The sequence below is a fragment of the Bidens hawaiensis genome, unplaced genomic scaffold, assembly GCF_021521415.1.
Source record: "Bidens hawaiensis isolate Kalapana, Puna unplaced genomic scaffold, B.hawaiensis_p1.1 tig00000055_1, whole genome shotgun sequence".
NCBI classification, from domain to species: Eukaryota; Viridiplantae; Streptophyta; class Magnoliopsida; order Asterales; family Asteraceae; genus Bidens; species Bidens hawaiensis.
Window position 1 is genome coordinate 3186142 of NW_027491016.1, and position 17571 is coordinate 3203712.

The 17571-nt window shown below is 34.9% G+C and overlaps 2 pseudogenes; both read right to left on the minus strand.

The window, feature by feature from the left end:
- Nucleotides 1–4132: 4132 nt before the first annotated feature.
- Nucleotides 4133–4918, minus strand: LOC143626714 (secreted RxLR effector protein 161 pseudogene; annotated as a pseudogene).
- A 134-nt stretch (nt 4919–5052) lies between these two features.
- Nucleotides 5053–7546, minus strand: LOC143626807 (putative mitochondrial protein AtMg00820 pseudogene; annotated as a pseudogene).
- Nucleotides 7547–17571: the final 10025 nt, after the last annotated feature.

Genomic DNA, 17571 nt, shown 5'->3' on the forward strand with positions numbered 1-17571 from the left:
TACGAATTGATAGGTAACTATGAAAAACATATATTACGAATATATATATAGAACTGATTTATTTCTTAGGTGCTAATATATAAATATAAAAAGCCAACCGAAATAAGTACTTTTATTGATTTTTTATTCATTAAGTGCGTACAAGGATACCATTCGTATGATAATAATCATGTGCAGGTTGCAGAGAAACACAGGCAAGCAATAAATCTGCAGCCGATGAGGTCCAGCCCAGCTGGTCGGAGGTGGGGGGGATAACTCGCTTGCGAGGGTCCCGCCCGGGTGGTGGCCTAGGTTCGAGTCTCTGCGGAGGCAAAAAAAATACCATTTTAGGTTGAAAGGTCCCTCTCTCTGGGAGATTCGAACCCGGGTCCTTTAGGTGTTAGGGGGTTTGCATTGTCAGTAAGCCCAAAGTGTTCAAAAAAAAGCAATAAATCTGCAGATAGGATGGTGATTTTTTAGCAGCAGTGCTGTACTAGAAGTGCGTGTACTGAATGCTATGTATCTTTCACTCATAATATTTAATAATTTATTGTTGGAAATCAAAGGGTTGAAATGAACATGAATGTAACCAATATACTTGGTAATCAGAGAGTTTTGTATTCTATATTGCTTGTATATTGTTGAAGTTACAATGAAAGGAGAATATAAATAATACATGTTGGCTGGAAACATAAATGGAAACACTATAAAAAAAGATTTCTCGATCCCTTGAATGATGCCTATAACGGTTACTAGAAGCTGTCAATTAGGCCTAAATTGGGAGATGTTGTGTGACATTTGAGCCAAAACAAGGTACACCTCAGTACGTATTTACCGATTAAGCAAATAAACGCCTTTTGCGTAACAAACGAACGATTAACCGAACGGGTCGGGTTATGACCCAGATATCTCGGGGGGGCATTTATAAGTGATATACGATCTATACAAGCTAAAATATTAGAAATATGGCCTTAGTTTGATAGCAAACAAGTTAAACGAAAACATGCTCGTTTAACCACCCGCTATAGATTTAAACGCGAAAGATAGTTACAAACCAAGCATTGTATCATCCGTTAAGCCGAAAAAGACTTACCAAACACTTATTTGAAATGTTTTAAGCGATCCGTGAAAATATTTTTGATATTTACAAACATATAGTATGTTTTTATAATTTTACACAAAACTAGCCGAAAAACACTTGTTTTCGCGTTGTTTAACGCACCCGATAAGTTTTTCGCGCCAAAAACCGAACCCGAACTAAATTTGGACCGGGCTTTTCGTATTTGGGCTTGAGAAATCAGAAACTTGGGCCAAAATGGGCCCAAAGTGGGCCCATGATGGTCCGATCGCAACAGCAGCCCCCCCCCCCCCCCTTTTTATTTTTTCACATTTAAACTAGATACAAGATATTTTCAACATTATTTCTTGAAAATTCTGGACATAAACTCTACTCCAGCCAGAAAACTTCCAAAACCCTAAGGTAAGAGCTTAAATAAGTAGCTTTTGAACTTGTTTAAACTTGTTTAATACCATAAAGATATGTCTTGGTTACTAAAAATCATTCCTAACCGTGTAAAAATCCTAAAAATGGTCCATAAACATGTTTTGATCATACACATGGTAAGGAACCTGTTTTGATAATTTTTTTGGCCATAAACACGGATTAAAGGGTTGAAACGACGTTTTTACGGTTCAAAGGTTCGTTTTTGTGCACTAGCCGAAACCCTACTTAAGGGCTGTTATGTTGATGAAATATTGCTTGGTTTATGATATAGGACTTGTACCTAGCTTTCTTAGAAGCACAAGAACCTGAAAACTTGATTAAAAGGTCGGAAACGAGCCAAACCCTAATGCCGAAACACTCGCTTACGGGCTATTTAGGTTAAGGTTGTGATGTGCATATTTTTAGGACTTGAAATTTTTCAGGGACATCAGGGACCATGTCAATGAGTCCCTGTTCAAATTTGGTAATTTTTTGACCATCCGAGAATATTTGGCGAATTTATTACCGAATTGGGACGTTTATTTGGGTAAAATAGCTAAAATACTTCAAAAATTATCAAATTTTTCTGGGAACTCAAATTTGATGTATTTTGATCACATATGAATTTTGGGATCATTTGGAGAAGTTTAAGGGTGTTTTGTTTATTTGCGTTCGTGTGAATTTTTACAGCCGAATTTGGGACGAAAAGAATATTGCACGAGCTTTTTACATTCTGGAATTGATACAGGTTGATTTGGGACATGATTTGAATATTCAGGAATTTTTGTGGAATTTTTGGAAATTTTTTGGGGTAAACAAACAATTTTCAGGCAAAATATAGCTGATAAAATAAATTTTTATAAATTAATAAATCAGTAAATAAATTCCAGAAATATTTTTATAAAAATATACATATTTTAATTGATAAGTGGTTAAATTTTCATAATTTAATGATTAACGATTAATTAATTATGCTAATCTGAATATTAAACAAATTCAGTTTTTATAACAACCGGCAAGTTCGCGACTAGTGAACCTGCGGGAAAATCAGAACACCAAGAGTGATCAAAAATCATATTTTTGGACTAATTAAGTAAAAACGAACTTTTCTATGAAAAACCTGGACAATTCGGATGGATTGTGCGTGTTTCTTCTTAAATCAAACTGAATAAACGGAAACGGGCCCCGTGGCTAATCCGGGACCCCAATATGTGATCTTTCTTTATAACTTAATCATTTTGTTAACCAATATATTTACCCAAGCTTATTTTCCCATAAATGTTTTCTGAACTCGTAAACGAGCAACTTGGCCCAGCTGGGAAAACGGGAGTCTGAGCCAAGTTCGATTTTAAGTATTAGACATTGAACAACATCACAACCTAAGCCTATTGCCACTTTCTGGGCGTTCCAGCTACACCCAGATTAGTTATACAGCCCAGTTTAGTATTGAGATTATAATAATATTAAAATATCAATATTATTATAATATTGATTATAGGAACTACTGATAGCGGACCGAACAAAACACGAGCTGATACAGTACTGATTATCGACTAAACCGTGAGTTTCATGACCCCACTTTTAAACTGTTTTGCGAACTTTTGGGGAAAAAGCATGTTTGATTACATATACTTATCTGTAACATGTAATGATGTGAATTATCTAAGTGCTAACACACGAAAGTCCCCACGATCACAGTGATTAACTTCGAGCCGGTGGCTTGTGAATAGTACTATTGGTTTGACAAACCCAGGCGGGGCCAGCACGGTTGCTGAGACATTATCCCGTTTGCACATGTCCATATTATTTTTACGAACCAGCTATGTAGTGTTAGACATAGCTACCGGGGCATGTTGTGGGCGGAAAGGGGCCACCGTGGTTGATTGAGCGTGGGAAATGGAGGCACGCGGCACGAACAGTCCAGGCTTCACTGTAGCTTAGCATAATTACATCACATACATCATTTACATACATACATACTTATTTCAGGATTACAAGTGTTGACTTGGGAATACTCATTACTGATTTCTTGAAACTCGTGAAACTCACCAACTCTAGTAGTTGACTTGTTTTAAACTGCTTTTCAGGTGTACCTAAATCGGAATGATTGGGTGATCTGTCACCTGCCTGAAGTGTGTGGTTGATGCTATGTGAATAGAAGCAAGGATACTAGTAGTAAGATCGTATAGTTAACGAACTAGCTTTGTTTGTATCGCATAGACTGTAAAACAATGATAGAACGAAGAAATGTAATATATTGTAAATTAGTTTGTAATGTTTCTTTATAAACAATGTGTTGATATAAGAGGTGTTTGTTACATTCCCGTTTTACGCTTCCGCATTGTGCTAGTCGGGGTGTGACATGTTGACCCTTGTAATCTTTGATTTTATTTATGTTTTCTAACACTCCCCATCAAGTTGAGTAGTGGGATCTCTGATGCTTAGCTTGCCAAGACAATTGTTGGATACTGTTCCATTGACGGCCTTGGTTAAAATGTCTGCAAGTTGGTTTTCTGATCGGACGAATGGAAATTCTATAATCCCATATTCGAGTTTTTCTTTGATGATGTTTCTATCTACCTCCACATGCTTCGTACGATCGTGTTGAACTGGATTTTTTGAAATTTGTATTGCGGCTTTGTTGTCACACATGATTCTACTAGCCTCGGTTTAGAGAAAACTAATCTCTGTCATAAGTTTACGTATCCATAGAACCTCTGGTATGCCACGTGCAATTCCTCGGAATTCTGCTTCGGCACTAGATAATGCTACAACCTTCTGCTTTTTGCTTCTCCATGTAACTAAATTTCCACCAACTAGAGCGAAGTAACCCGATGTTGATCTTGCATCATCTTTGTCCCCTACCCAGTCTGCATCAGTATATTCTTGAACTTTTAGGTGTTTATTTGGTTTGAAGAGAACCCCGTGGCCTGTTGTCCCTTTGAGATATTTGATAATTCTCCATACTGCTTCCATGTGAGTGTTTTGAGGTTGATGCATAAATTTGCTAACTACCCATACTGCATATACGATGTCTGGACGAGTATGCGCAAGATATATTAGTTTTCCTACCAAGCGTTGGTATCTTCCTTTGTCTGCCAATTCGCCTCCTTTTTTCATATGGAGTTTATGATTAACCATTATTGGTGTATCGGCCGGTTTGCAATCGATCATGCCTGTCTCAGCTAAAAGATCAAGAATATATTTTTTTTGACATATAAAGATACCTCTTTTAGATCTTAGTACTTCAATTCCGAGAAAGTATTTAAGCCTTCCTAGGTCCTTCATTTCAAATTCTTTAAACAGATTTTCTTTCAACCTTTTCATCTCTTCATCATCGTTTCCTGTAATAATCATGTCATCAACATATATGATTAAACAAGTTATAAGTTTACCTCTGGTTTTAAGGAAGAGCATATGGTCAGAATTGCTTTGTCGAAATCCATATCCCTTCATCGCTAGGGTAAATCTACCGAACCAAGCTCTAGGAGATTGTTTAAGCCCATAGAAAGTTCTTTTTAAGCGATAAACTTCCTTTGTTTTGAAATTTTGTGTGAACCTAGGTGGAGCTTCCATATATACTTCTTCTTTTAATTCTCCATGGAGAAAAGCGTTCTTAACGTCAAATTGATGAAGCGGCCATCCTTCATTTGCAGCGATTGAGAAAGGACCCTGATGGTGTTCATCTTGGCTACTGGAGAGAATGTTTCTTGGTAGTCAATCCCATATGTTTGAGTGTAACCTTTAGCCACTAATCGTGCTTTGTATCTTTCAATGGTTCCGTCTGGTTTATGTTTAATTGTGAAGACCCATCGACATCCTACAGGTTTCTTTCCTATTGGACGGTCACATATCTCCCATGTATCATTTTTAATCAGTGCTTTCATCTCTGTTTCCATAGCATCCTTCCAGTTCTTTGATCCTAAAGTTTGTTTCACAGAATTTGGAATTTGTTCAGTGCATAAAGAAGCGTTAAAGGCCTTAGCTTCTTTAGATAGCTTTGCTTATGCTATGTTGGCGATGGGGTATTTGGAGGATTTAGATTGTTTTTCTGATGAATATCTCTTTGCAAGAATTCCTCTGTTGATTCTTGGTGGGAGGACATATCTCTCTGTTGTTTCTTCTTGTCTTGTTTTTTCTTGTACAGCAGGTTCTTCTTGTTCTTCTTGCACCGTTTTCTCTTCTCCTACTTCATGATTGTTAGTTGTGTCAACGTTTTCACGAGTTATATTTTCGGGAGTCAGTTTTTGAGAGTTACTTACTTCGGATTCTATGTCGGGAACATTTGGGTCTAGGACACTAATTAGTGGTCCATCAGGGTGTTGTGAGATTTGTGACTCATCTTGGGTACTATGGTTAATATCTAGGACACTAATTGGTGGTCCATCAGGGTGTTGTGAGGTTAGTGACTCATCTTGGTGACCATGGTTAATATCTTCGGATGATGAAGCCCATTTTGGAACTCATTCTAACCAACTCAATGTGTCATGTTCTTTCTCCCCCTCACCACTGTGTTGGGAGGTATAAAAGAATTTTGTTTCAAGGAAATCACAGTTCATAGTGGTGTATATGTGACGTTTTGTCTGACTATAACATCGATAACCTTTTTGGTTGATCCCATAGCCTACAAAAACACATTTTTCTGCACATGGGTCAAGTTTGCTTCGATTGATTTTTGGTATGTGGACAAAAACAGATCACCCAAATATTCGTAGTTGAAGTGTAAAGGGAGGTGGCAGTTTGGTGAACTCTGAAAGGGCTTGAAATGGGGTTTTTAGACCGAGAGCCTTTGTTGGTAGCCTGTTGATAAGGTATGTAGCAGTAGCAATAGCTTCTGGACAAAAAGATTTTGGGACTTGTGATTCGATCAGAAGTGCCCGAGTTATTTCTAGTAAAATACGGTTTTTTCGTTCAACGGTTCCATTTTGCTCGGGAGTGTGAGAGCACGATGTTTGGTGAATTATCCCTTTTGTTTGACAAAATTGTTTCGTAAAATCATTTACGAATTCACCCCCATTATCGGATCGAAGAACTTGGATATTGGTTTTAAATTGTGTTTGTATCATGGTATTAAATATAGTAAACTTATCAATAACTTCATTTTTATGTTTTAGAAAATAAATCCATGTCATACGAGTGCATTCATCAACAAATAGAACAAAATAACGGAAATTTTGCCCGCCGATAATTTTTGTCGGTCCCCAAACGTTGGAATGGATAAGTGAAAAGGGTAAACTAATTTAGGAAATAAAATATGCAAATAATTTTGGTTTAAAAGTGTGTCTATGGCTTTTGGCCAATACACAAAGTTTCACAGCTTAGTGTTTCATTAATAGCAAATAATTTAGGAAATAAAATATGCAAATAATTGATAGATGGATGCCCCAATCTCCTGTGCCATAATCAGGCCTCTTTATTTATAGTTCCATGGGCTAACATTACGGTACCATGATGATTCACTTCTTCAACATAGTACAAACCTTGACGTTCAGTGCCACGTCCAATTATTGTTCCCGTCCTAATATCTTGTAAGATACAGAAGGTCGGGTGCATTAAAACTGTGCAATTTAATTCCTTTGTCACATGACTAATAAATAATAGTTTATGTGACAAGGACGGGACGTAAAGGCAGTTTGAAAGTTTTAATGTAGGTGATATCTTAATAGTTCCCCCTCCCCTTACGGGAACTATCCCCCCATTAGCAGTTTTTATATGATTTATTTTAGGTTTAGAGTTCATAATAATGTCAGATAATTCAAATGTCATAGTATCGGTAGCACCACAGTCAAAAATCCAAGATTTATCTAAATTTTCACATGTTTTGACCATATTAACTTCTCTAACATTTTTTTTAATATCTTGACCAGTGTCAGAAAAACGTTCTTTTTAGTTTTTATTGCAAATACTCGATTCTTTAATGTCTTTTTGTAATTTAAGGATTTTTCTAGGGGAATAGTTTAACAAATCTAAAACATGGGGGTCAAGAAAATTAGGGTTAGAAATACAAAGGTTTGAAAATAAATTCTCAAACATGTTACCTCCTGTGACAACTTCTTCTGTAGCATCTTCTTCTGCTAATTCCATACCACCGAAGTCCGATCTCCGATCTTCGTTGTTTAATGTCTATCTTAATGAATTCAGATCTCCATTGTTCTGATGATTGTCGCTGTTGTGGGTAGCCTTAGAGCCGCAGACAGCCACAGCCGCCGCTGCCGCTCTCCCCTTGTCAGATTCAATCGACCCACTGGTAGCCAATCCTGTCGCCACGCCAAGTCGTGAGGAGGAATTTGAGTTGATTTCAAGAATTCGTTGGTGTGCCATCTCCTTTCTCACATCTGCATACGCACCCACTTCACCGGTTAACGAGTCATGACGGAGGTTAAAGGTTTGGAAATTGTCTTTCCTACTGCAGTAAGTCACCACTAATGCATCCTATAATGACTTTGCAGTTGGAAATTCTGTAAGATTGCTAGCAAGTGCGGGTTCTGTATTTTGTATAAGCCACGAGAACACGACTAAATCGTCATGTTCCCACTGCTCATACTCTTTATCGGCTGGATTTGGTGGAGATGATTTCTCGGATAAATGGCTAAGCAGATTTTTAGATTTGCCCCCAATAGCAACTCGAATCATTCGAGCCCAAAGAGCATAGTTTTGATTGTTTAGTTTGAGACTGATTTTCAAGCTATCTGAAAGGGTTTGTTTTTTATTCTCAGTTTGGGTGTTGAGGTTGGTGCCGAGGAAGTTTGCAAGCAGAGTTGTAACATCTTCATTATTGAAGTTTGAGTTGTTTTCTGACATGGTAGCTCACCGGTTAGAACAAGTGTATGATGAGCAGAAAAAAAAAATGGTCCGAGAACCACTCACTGCTTTGATACCATGTTGGAAATCAAAGGGTTGAAATGAACATGAATGTAACCAATATACTTGGTAATCAGAGAGTTTTGTATTCTATATTGCTTGTATATTGTTGAAGTTACAATGAAAGGAGAATATAAATAATACATGTTGGCTAGAAACATAAAAGGAAACACTATAAAAAAAGGTTTCTCGATCCCTTGAATGGTGCCTATAACGATTACTAGAAGCTGTCAATTAGGCCTAAATTGGAAGATGTTGACCCTTGTAATCTTTGATTTTATTTATGTTTTCTAACATTTATCATACATTTAATTTCACATATAAAGAGAATTCGGAACCATTATACGACCCTCATATATTATTATACTTATATACATTTACTATTTCTTTGATGCCTATAAAAGTTAAATTGAAAATTGTATTATGATTATGATTTATGAGCATCATGTTGTGGGATTGAGCATTTTCTAGCATTCTAAAGCCTGATTCTAAACTGCGCTGACTACACGAGATTGTCGTCTTTTGACAATCAAATTAGTATATTGTATACTAGGTTAGAACCCGTGTAATACACGGGTTGGTAATAAAAAACAAAAAAAAATACAATTATATAAATAATTGCATATGATGAAAATTACAATATAATAATATAAATAATTACATAGGATGAAAATTACTTAAATAAGCTTGGACTAAAACAAACTTGATATTTAAATTTCTCATAATCCCACCTGTAAATTTCTTTCGGTATAATCTTATTTTTGTTTAGTACATGTGAAAAATAAATAATCAAAGATGTATGCTAAAAAGCTTTCTAAACACAAAAGAAATCAAAAGATATAACACTAACATTGTGAAAAGTCAACTTCATGTTACAGTCTTAAAAAGTCAGCAGCATCTCTAATTTCCGAGACATCTATGCTTTGCATGAAGATCTTCAATAGTTCAGTGACTTCAGTTGGCTGGAACTATGTTTATACAATTTTCATAAATTCCCACAAAGCCCATACCTTAAATTTACAATGGCTGATGAACCCAGGATTATGAATTTCTGTAGCGTATTATAAAGGTTGTTAAAATGCTCATCTGCAATTTAAAAAAAAGCAGTGATTTCATATGGTTAACAATCGCCCGAAAAGTCTCCGTTTATTAGCATAAAATGAGTTTACCAATATTTTTGTTAATTATAATTAAAAATGAGATGGAGATTATTTATACAATAATATTTATACTAAGTGAGAGACATGAATAAAATAATATGAGAATAATAAAGTTATTCCTTGGATTATTATTTATGAGATATAATAAAATAAAACTAAAAAACAAACAAATTTGAATATATTGCTATTACTGAATAATTTGATTGACATTAATTTTCCTAAAAATATTGAGAAAATGTATATAAAAACCCTAAAAGACATCCAAATGCCTGTAAACTTGCAAACTTTCTGCATATCGAGTAAATAAAATACTAAATCATGATAAATTTTCTGTATAAAGTGAATAGAAATTTACTTTATGAAAAATGATATAAAATACTCATTGTATAAAATATAATCCTCTAAGGGATTCTATAGGTATTTATTTGTGAAAGTAGACTATCTAATTAACCTTAAAAATATCATCATGAATAAAAAAAAAACCTTTAGAAAACTTTAAATCAAAACTAATTGAAGGAGAATTAACTATACTTTTACTCAAAAGATTAGGGAAAATAAGCATACCCTCATACCCTCATCCATTCATGAAAATTTATTTATTTCATGAAGCTCTCCTAATTAGCATAGAAGATTTTGCATCTTTAGTAACTTTCTAATTTCCTTCAAAAAGTAATTTATTGCTACTTTGGTATAGAGTGCTAGATCCTAGAAAAAAAATATCACAAAAATTAATGAACAAAATTAGGTTCTAGTTACATGCCTTAAATCAAAGGACTCTTAAACATATGAATTAAGAAATAAAAAAACAAATGGCGTCAACAATCCCACAAATTGCAATCAAATCAATAAATAATAGTACTTTTTAAGGCAAACTAAATAAATAGGTTGAGTTTATTATTATTAATTTTGAAAAACTGAAGAGAAAAATTAGGAATTATAGGTTAAACCAATGAAACTATGAAAACGCCACGTGGCGCTTTGAAGAAACCTGGTTAAATATAAAAATGGAAGTTGTTGAAAATCTATTCTTTTATTAGATAGGTAGATAGATTAGAGATATGTAAAGAGGGGAGGGGTAAGGTTAAAATGAAAACCCATTTGAGTTGTGAAAACCCGCGAAAACCTTATGTAACATCGGTTTTTTTTTTTGTTACATGTAATATATGTTGTAACATTTAATACAAAACATCAAAACATAAAAAAAAAATGTTTTGCTATTTTTTAACATTTTTTTACTAATTTTTATATATGTTTTCAGGAGAGAGAAAAAGTTATATTTATATTTACATTTTTTATTCACTTTAATTGTGGACCACAAGATTTAAACATTCATTAAAAACATGTGGTTGATAATGAGTTTCTAAAGTTTTCACAACTCAAGTAGGTTTTCATTTTATACTTAGCCAAAAGGGGAGGAGGATAACTAGCCCATGTTTAGAAATGGAGGTGCACAAATTTCTTCCAAAGTCGAAACCGGTCCGGGTTGGTCAACAAAAGTCAAGAGCGGTTCAGGTTCTTGACCGGTTTATGATTAGATTTTGAGTGGGTTTGGTTGGTTTTTGACCAGGTAAGTTCAGGTTAACTAGTTTGGAACTGGTTTCAGTGTAGAGGTTATAAACATGTTCTGAACCTATGAGTTCTATTGGGTCGTAACATGTTTCTATCTTAACTGGTCTAAAGTAGTACAGGTCGGGCTGTGGATGTTGGTAATTCCGAATCGTGTTCACAAACTAGTGAATATGGAAGGACATAAGTTGACAAGTTGGTTTAGTTTCCTAATTGTAATATGACTATTATGGTAATGTCTTGGTCACCAAGTTAGGGTTAGATTATAAATATAGGGTTTGATTAAAGGTTTTAAATGTGTGATCAATAGAGATTATTGTAACGAGTTTTCGAACTAGTTTTCTCTTGCAATAATAAAGTGTTTGGTCGATCCTGTGCTTTCTATCTAGAAAGGATGCAGTCGCTTTTATGCCAGGTGTTAGGCATGAACTGATGGGTTGAACTAAACTGAATTAGAGCTTAGATGCCATACCGAAAATATGGTGGTGGGTTTGTTGTTATTAGGCTATTTTAGTTAGTTGGATATATATATTTAAAGTAAAAAAAATCTTAGGAAACAAACATTGATACAATTTAAAAGGTGTGAACGGGGAAGCACATGATTATTCAACATTATTCTGACTTCTGACACCAACAAACCCGATGGTTCAGCGGGCGACGCCCCTTAGACTAGCGGTTCTAAGGGACAGATCCTCTAAACAATGTCTAGGAGAGGGCCTATGTGAGGTCCAAAGGGTTAAGCCCCTCATGGAAACGCGTTGAAGTTCTTTGATAATTGCTTTTGATATGGTCTGATTGTTTGGTTCAAAAGTAAAATTGAATCTGACCATTGTCTATTAGTAGGTATTCATTATTAGTAGAAATTGGTCCATCGGAAAAACCATGATCAACAACAAACATGAACTTGGGTGGTTAGCGGTAACTAAAATACTGCTAGCACGTACAGTCATTAACACTAACTAAGTTAGTGTTGAGGGTAATCAAATAATTGTCAACCGTTTTAACTGACATACTCTTTCACAAAACAATGAAAAGTTATGTCATTTTAACTAAACATCATGATGATTCTCCACTTGTAAAATAAAAGACGTACTAGTCATTCGACTGAGATAACTTAAGAGTAGTATACTAGTGTTGCACGATTCTAAACAGGTATACGTCTACGTACAATATTGTCTAACTCTACGACGGGTTTCAGTTGCATCAAAGAAGCTGTTCAGTTAAAACCATTTTATTTGGATTTTAGTAACACGTTGACAAGTGAACCAACATGATTTAGACACTTTGGGAAGAATGGAGAGACATGCGCATGTGAACTCCACGTGCTATTCTTACGACATGGCCCTATCTGAGTGCAAAAATATTCAATAATAACTTTTGAGGGTTCATGATTTTAATCAATCAATTGTGGAAGATGGTGTTTGATATTATTTTGGAGAAGTTTATAAAATAAGTGACTCCTACTTTAAAAGTTTTAACAAATTTAGATTTTAAAGGAACTTTTGCATGGTGGTATTAAGTAGTTAGATAAGATTTTGTCTTTTTAAATGGTTGCGGGTTCAGGTCTAATTGTTGTAAAAAAAGTGTAATTTAGGAGAAGAATTAGAAAGCGTGGGACTAGTCGTCGAAAAAAAAATCTGATTAATACTAATAGTTATTTGACGAGATAACCAAAATTAGAAACATTTATGAACAACGTGAATAAAATTCTTTGGTTAATTAAAAGAATATATCAAATATATTTTCTGTTTTTACCTCTTAAATGATCATTTCGACCTGACTTGTATGAAACCTCAAATAATCATAAGAAGAATATGATATGGTAACATTAACTTTGCGTTCTTTTCCGCATGTTAACTAGGGTTTTTTCAGGTGTGTTCCACATTAAAGCATGCTCCACGTGAAAGTATGGTCCAACAAAAAGTGTGTTTTCACGCGAAATTATGATTTACACAAAAGGTTGGTTTTACACGAATTAATGGTTAGATGAAAGTCTAGAACCTTTTCCTAATTAGTAACGTGAAAAATGCCAACTTTTGGATGGTAGTATACACTAAAGCCCTTTATTTTGTATGAAATGAATCACATGAAAGTCTATGCTTTCATGTGAAATCCCACATGAAATAGGATAGTTTTGGGTCACCTTGTTGTATGCGAAAGTTGACTTGGATCACATGTGAAACTTGACATAGACCCTACTTACTTAGATGAGTTCTAATGCCCCCTTTTAACATGTTTTAGGGTGGGTGTGCATACTTGATAAAAACATGTTATATGAATGTATGTTTTCTATTTAAATGAAATGCTTTACGTATGAAAGGATATGGTAAATGTTTTATGTTAAGGGTAATGCTTTAGTAAAGATTCATTGTCAAAATTTGTGTTGATTCTTTTAATGATGTATGTATGGTTATCTATAGGTAAAACTTAAAAGGTTATCGTTATGGGCAATGCCTTTGTAGCTCGCCAATAGTTATACAACTAGTTTATAAGCTCGGCGCCATTCAAAATAAAAATGTTTATAAGCTCGATAGTAATGATTAATGAATGGAGTGATGACGGCTTTCATCTGGTGCTAAGGGCCCCCAATAAGGTGTTCATAATCTCAACTTAATTTAAAGTATAATTGTTCTAATTTTTTTAAAATTATTTAACCATTTTTTTATTGTTTGAGTATGTAATTCAATATAACTGACTAATTTTTATTGGGTTCACAAAACATTAATATTTTTAAGGGTGTCATTTTTTTTCTGTTACGACATGTTTCTTTTTATCAACCTTCTTGTGTGACTTTTTTAATGGCTTTGTTTAATATAAAGTTCAGAATATTATTAAAAATTTGTCACAACGCACGAATTTGAGATGTTTCCTTTTTTATACATAGTTTCGCATGCTATCAATGATAACAAGGTTTCATTTTCTCCTCTAGGGTTACATATGCTATGAACTGTCATTTCAACACAAGTTTTGTCTAGCAATGTTTCTGAATTACTCTTTTTTCACGGTTGTACGCCCTTTAATGTATGGGTTCACGATAAGTTATGTATCTTTAGGGTGGTGGGGCTGCAACTTTCAACATTTCAAATTACCCTGAAAAGGCGACCAATACTGCATTGTCATCTCAGTTTTATCCTGAACTACTCTAATGGGTGACGTCACTCCTTTCAATCACTCTAAAAATTTTTACTTTTAATTAGAAAGTCCTAAGAAAATTAAATTACACACAAATAAATAAAAACTTGCATTAAAAATAAAATTTACATAATACAAACTACAAAAGGAAAACACAAACATACGAAAATCATAAGAAATCTAGAAATCGCAAGGCCAATTATATTTTCCTGCTATCTCGTATTTCGCTTAAGAACTATTTTCAACATCGCACCAGTCAAACCTTCATGCGACTCCTGAAATGTCTTCAAGTCGTGGTCAGACTGTTGATGCGCAATCGCCCGTTGCTTCGTTATCGCCACTCGTTGGTCCACTAATAATTGCATAGCTTCTTCTCCTTGTTTTTTTTACAATCTCCCATGCAACAATGTGTTTATGTTTATATTTTTGGAATTCCTTTAACGCATTTTTCATCACTTCAAGATCACTACATCCGCTACTTCTCAAACGGTCCTATATAGTTATAAAATAAATTTTAATACAATAATAAAAAATAAATAAATACAACTACTATAATAAAATTAAATAAATTTTTTTAGCTTGTTGCCGACATCCATTAAACAAATTCACATTTGATTGGGGCACGGGGCCCAACTTTGAATTGAGTTGATGAACGGTTTGCTCGCATTCGCACTCAAGTGTGTTGCAATGACGAAAGATTATAGTCCAAGCATCTTTAACTTAGTTTTTCATTTTATTATTTTTATAACTAATTGGGGTAAAAGAGATCTTATTCGTTTCGAAAATATGAATCCATGCTTTACCTTTTGATCACTTGACCATGATAAACTCGCCATCCGCCCTTTGAATTTTCCTTTGTTTGTTTGGTTGGGTGGTTCATCTTGCGTTTCTTGAACTTCCACTTCATCATCACCACAATTATAGGTTTCATATCGATGTTGATAGCGCTCTTGCGTTTCCGGCACATCTTCTCCATCCTCGTTGTCGTTATATGGTGGGAGCGATCAGTCTTCGACGCTATGCATGGACGTATAAGTCGGGCTTCTTATTGCAGATGCATCGAATGCCATTTGATCTTTTATAGGGTAAATGTATTGTCTAGGCGGAATTAGAGTAGGAGGCTGGAAACATTTGTGTTTGGAATCCAAACATAGGTGATTGGAACCGGTTTGTGGTTGTTGACTAAACATATACATTGAGTATTGGTTCTGACTTGGCCTTGAACCACCTCCTCTACCGGCTCCTATCGAACTAGAACCACCTCCTTTATTGGCTCCTCTACCTCTAGATTTATTTGAATCAATGTAGTAGAGAATGTATAAAAATTGTGGAGAAATGTTTTGTTTTTGTTTGTGTTTGCATAGAGTGTAAAAATAGAGGAAAAAATAAGTGTATTTATTTGGAAATTATTAAATGTAAAAGTGTGAAATAAATGGGAATATAGCCATTCAACGGCTATATTTGTTTGAGGGAGCACGGTTACTACAACATGGATTTGATACCCGAAAAAGAACTATAAGGGGTGGTGATGTTGTTCCCGGCCTATCGCTATACCCGGAGCCACTTACCTGCTCCTACTCCCCACCCTTATAAGGTTGGAGGGTGTGGGCGACGGGCGCCTGACGTGAGGTCGAAGTCCCACTCAAATTTAATACCAATTATACTAATTAGTTAGTGGTAAATGGGTATCGAACACAGGGAGTTTGTGAAAAATGGTTAACTAAGCAGTTTATAATTCAACAAAGATAAAAGTAAAATGCAAAAAGTAATTTCAAAGTCTGTTTGGTTTGATTTTAAGAATTAGAGTAAACTAACACAAAAGTTGTAAACAAGTATTCCTCTCGGGGTTCAGGTTTTCACGCAACAACAAATGCGTGTTAATGTTCACTGGAAAGAACCACAAAAACTTGGTTCGTATAAATGCAATTGTTTGGGATTACAAAGAACTAAGTACTCGGATTTATAAAACGCGAGGTTGTTACTCAATAAACAATCAATATAGCTAACTCTAATCCCTTCCACTAAATCTCAATTGCCAATGGCACCAAGAACATATGGATTAAAAACTAGGTTTAAACGATATTAACATTTTACAAACAATCACACAAATACCATGATAATACTAAACATCATAGAATAGATATCATTCCAGAAATTCAAGAACACATAACATAATTGTTTTGCAAATAACCTTACATCCCAAGAGAAACACAAAGATGCTTAGCCACACATAGTTTGAATCATCAATTGAATGTCAAATCCAAATTGCCAATCGATTAGGGCTTCAATCGACAATTAGAAAATCCAAAAAAAAGGTTCTATGGCACCCAAGATCTCCCACACCAAGTTCTAAGTCGGAATAATGATTAAGATAAGTTAAAAGTCTCTAAAACCCCGTTTTATCACTTGTAATCGCCGCCAGCGCGGGGTCTACTGTAAGCTACAGTGGCTATCATAGCTTACGGTAGCCCTGATTTCTCCACGGTGCATTTGCTCTGTCCACGATAGACCCCTACGGTAACCACCTCTATTGTAGCTTACGGTGGCTACCGTAAGCTACGGTAGCCTCAGTTCCAATTTCAATTTTCTTCCTTCAAGTCTTGGTTGTTGTCTTCAATCATTGAGTCTTTTGCATCACTTCCATCATAACACACTCAAACACTCATTCCTCGTCACTTGTACCTATAATAACAAAATATATTGTAGTCATTTAATTCCTTGGAGTTAAACCTTAAAACACACGTTTGTTATTACAATTACTACGATTAAGGGTTGCCCTACGGTCCACCCATCAGCACCCCCAAGGGGTAGTATCCCTCGAATTGTTGTGTACTAGCCGTTATTTTGTGTCGTTGAACGGTATGTGTGTGTATATATATGTGTGTGTGTATTGCTTTTTCTCCTTTATAAATAACCAAACACTCTTAACCAATTTCTACACACTATTCTACAATATTTTTTTTCCATTTTCTTCAAACCATCACCTTATATGGAGCAACCAAATCCCCAAGGTTATGAGAAGGCCACAAATATGAAGACATGAACAAAAAGTAGTGTCAGCAAAGTCTTGGGTCTATGTTTCCTAAGAGACCATATGGACCAAAACGTCAGGTTTTTGATCACGAGTTTGAAACTATTTTGATTCAGAGGGAGGATCAAGCGGTTGTATAGAGCATCAAGGGTGTTCGAAATGGTAAAATATGATCGGACTAATTAGCCCTAGCGATAACATCACGTTTGAAGTCATAACAAAATTCAAAAGCCGATGGAATTGGGAATAATATTTTTGTCTATTTTAAATTGACTAAAGTATTGTTTAATTATTTATGTATTTTTAAATTTATAATCTATGCATTATTTTTAATTAAAATTAAAAGTTTCTAGGATAGT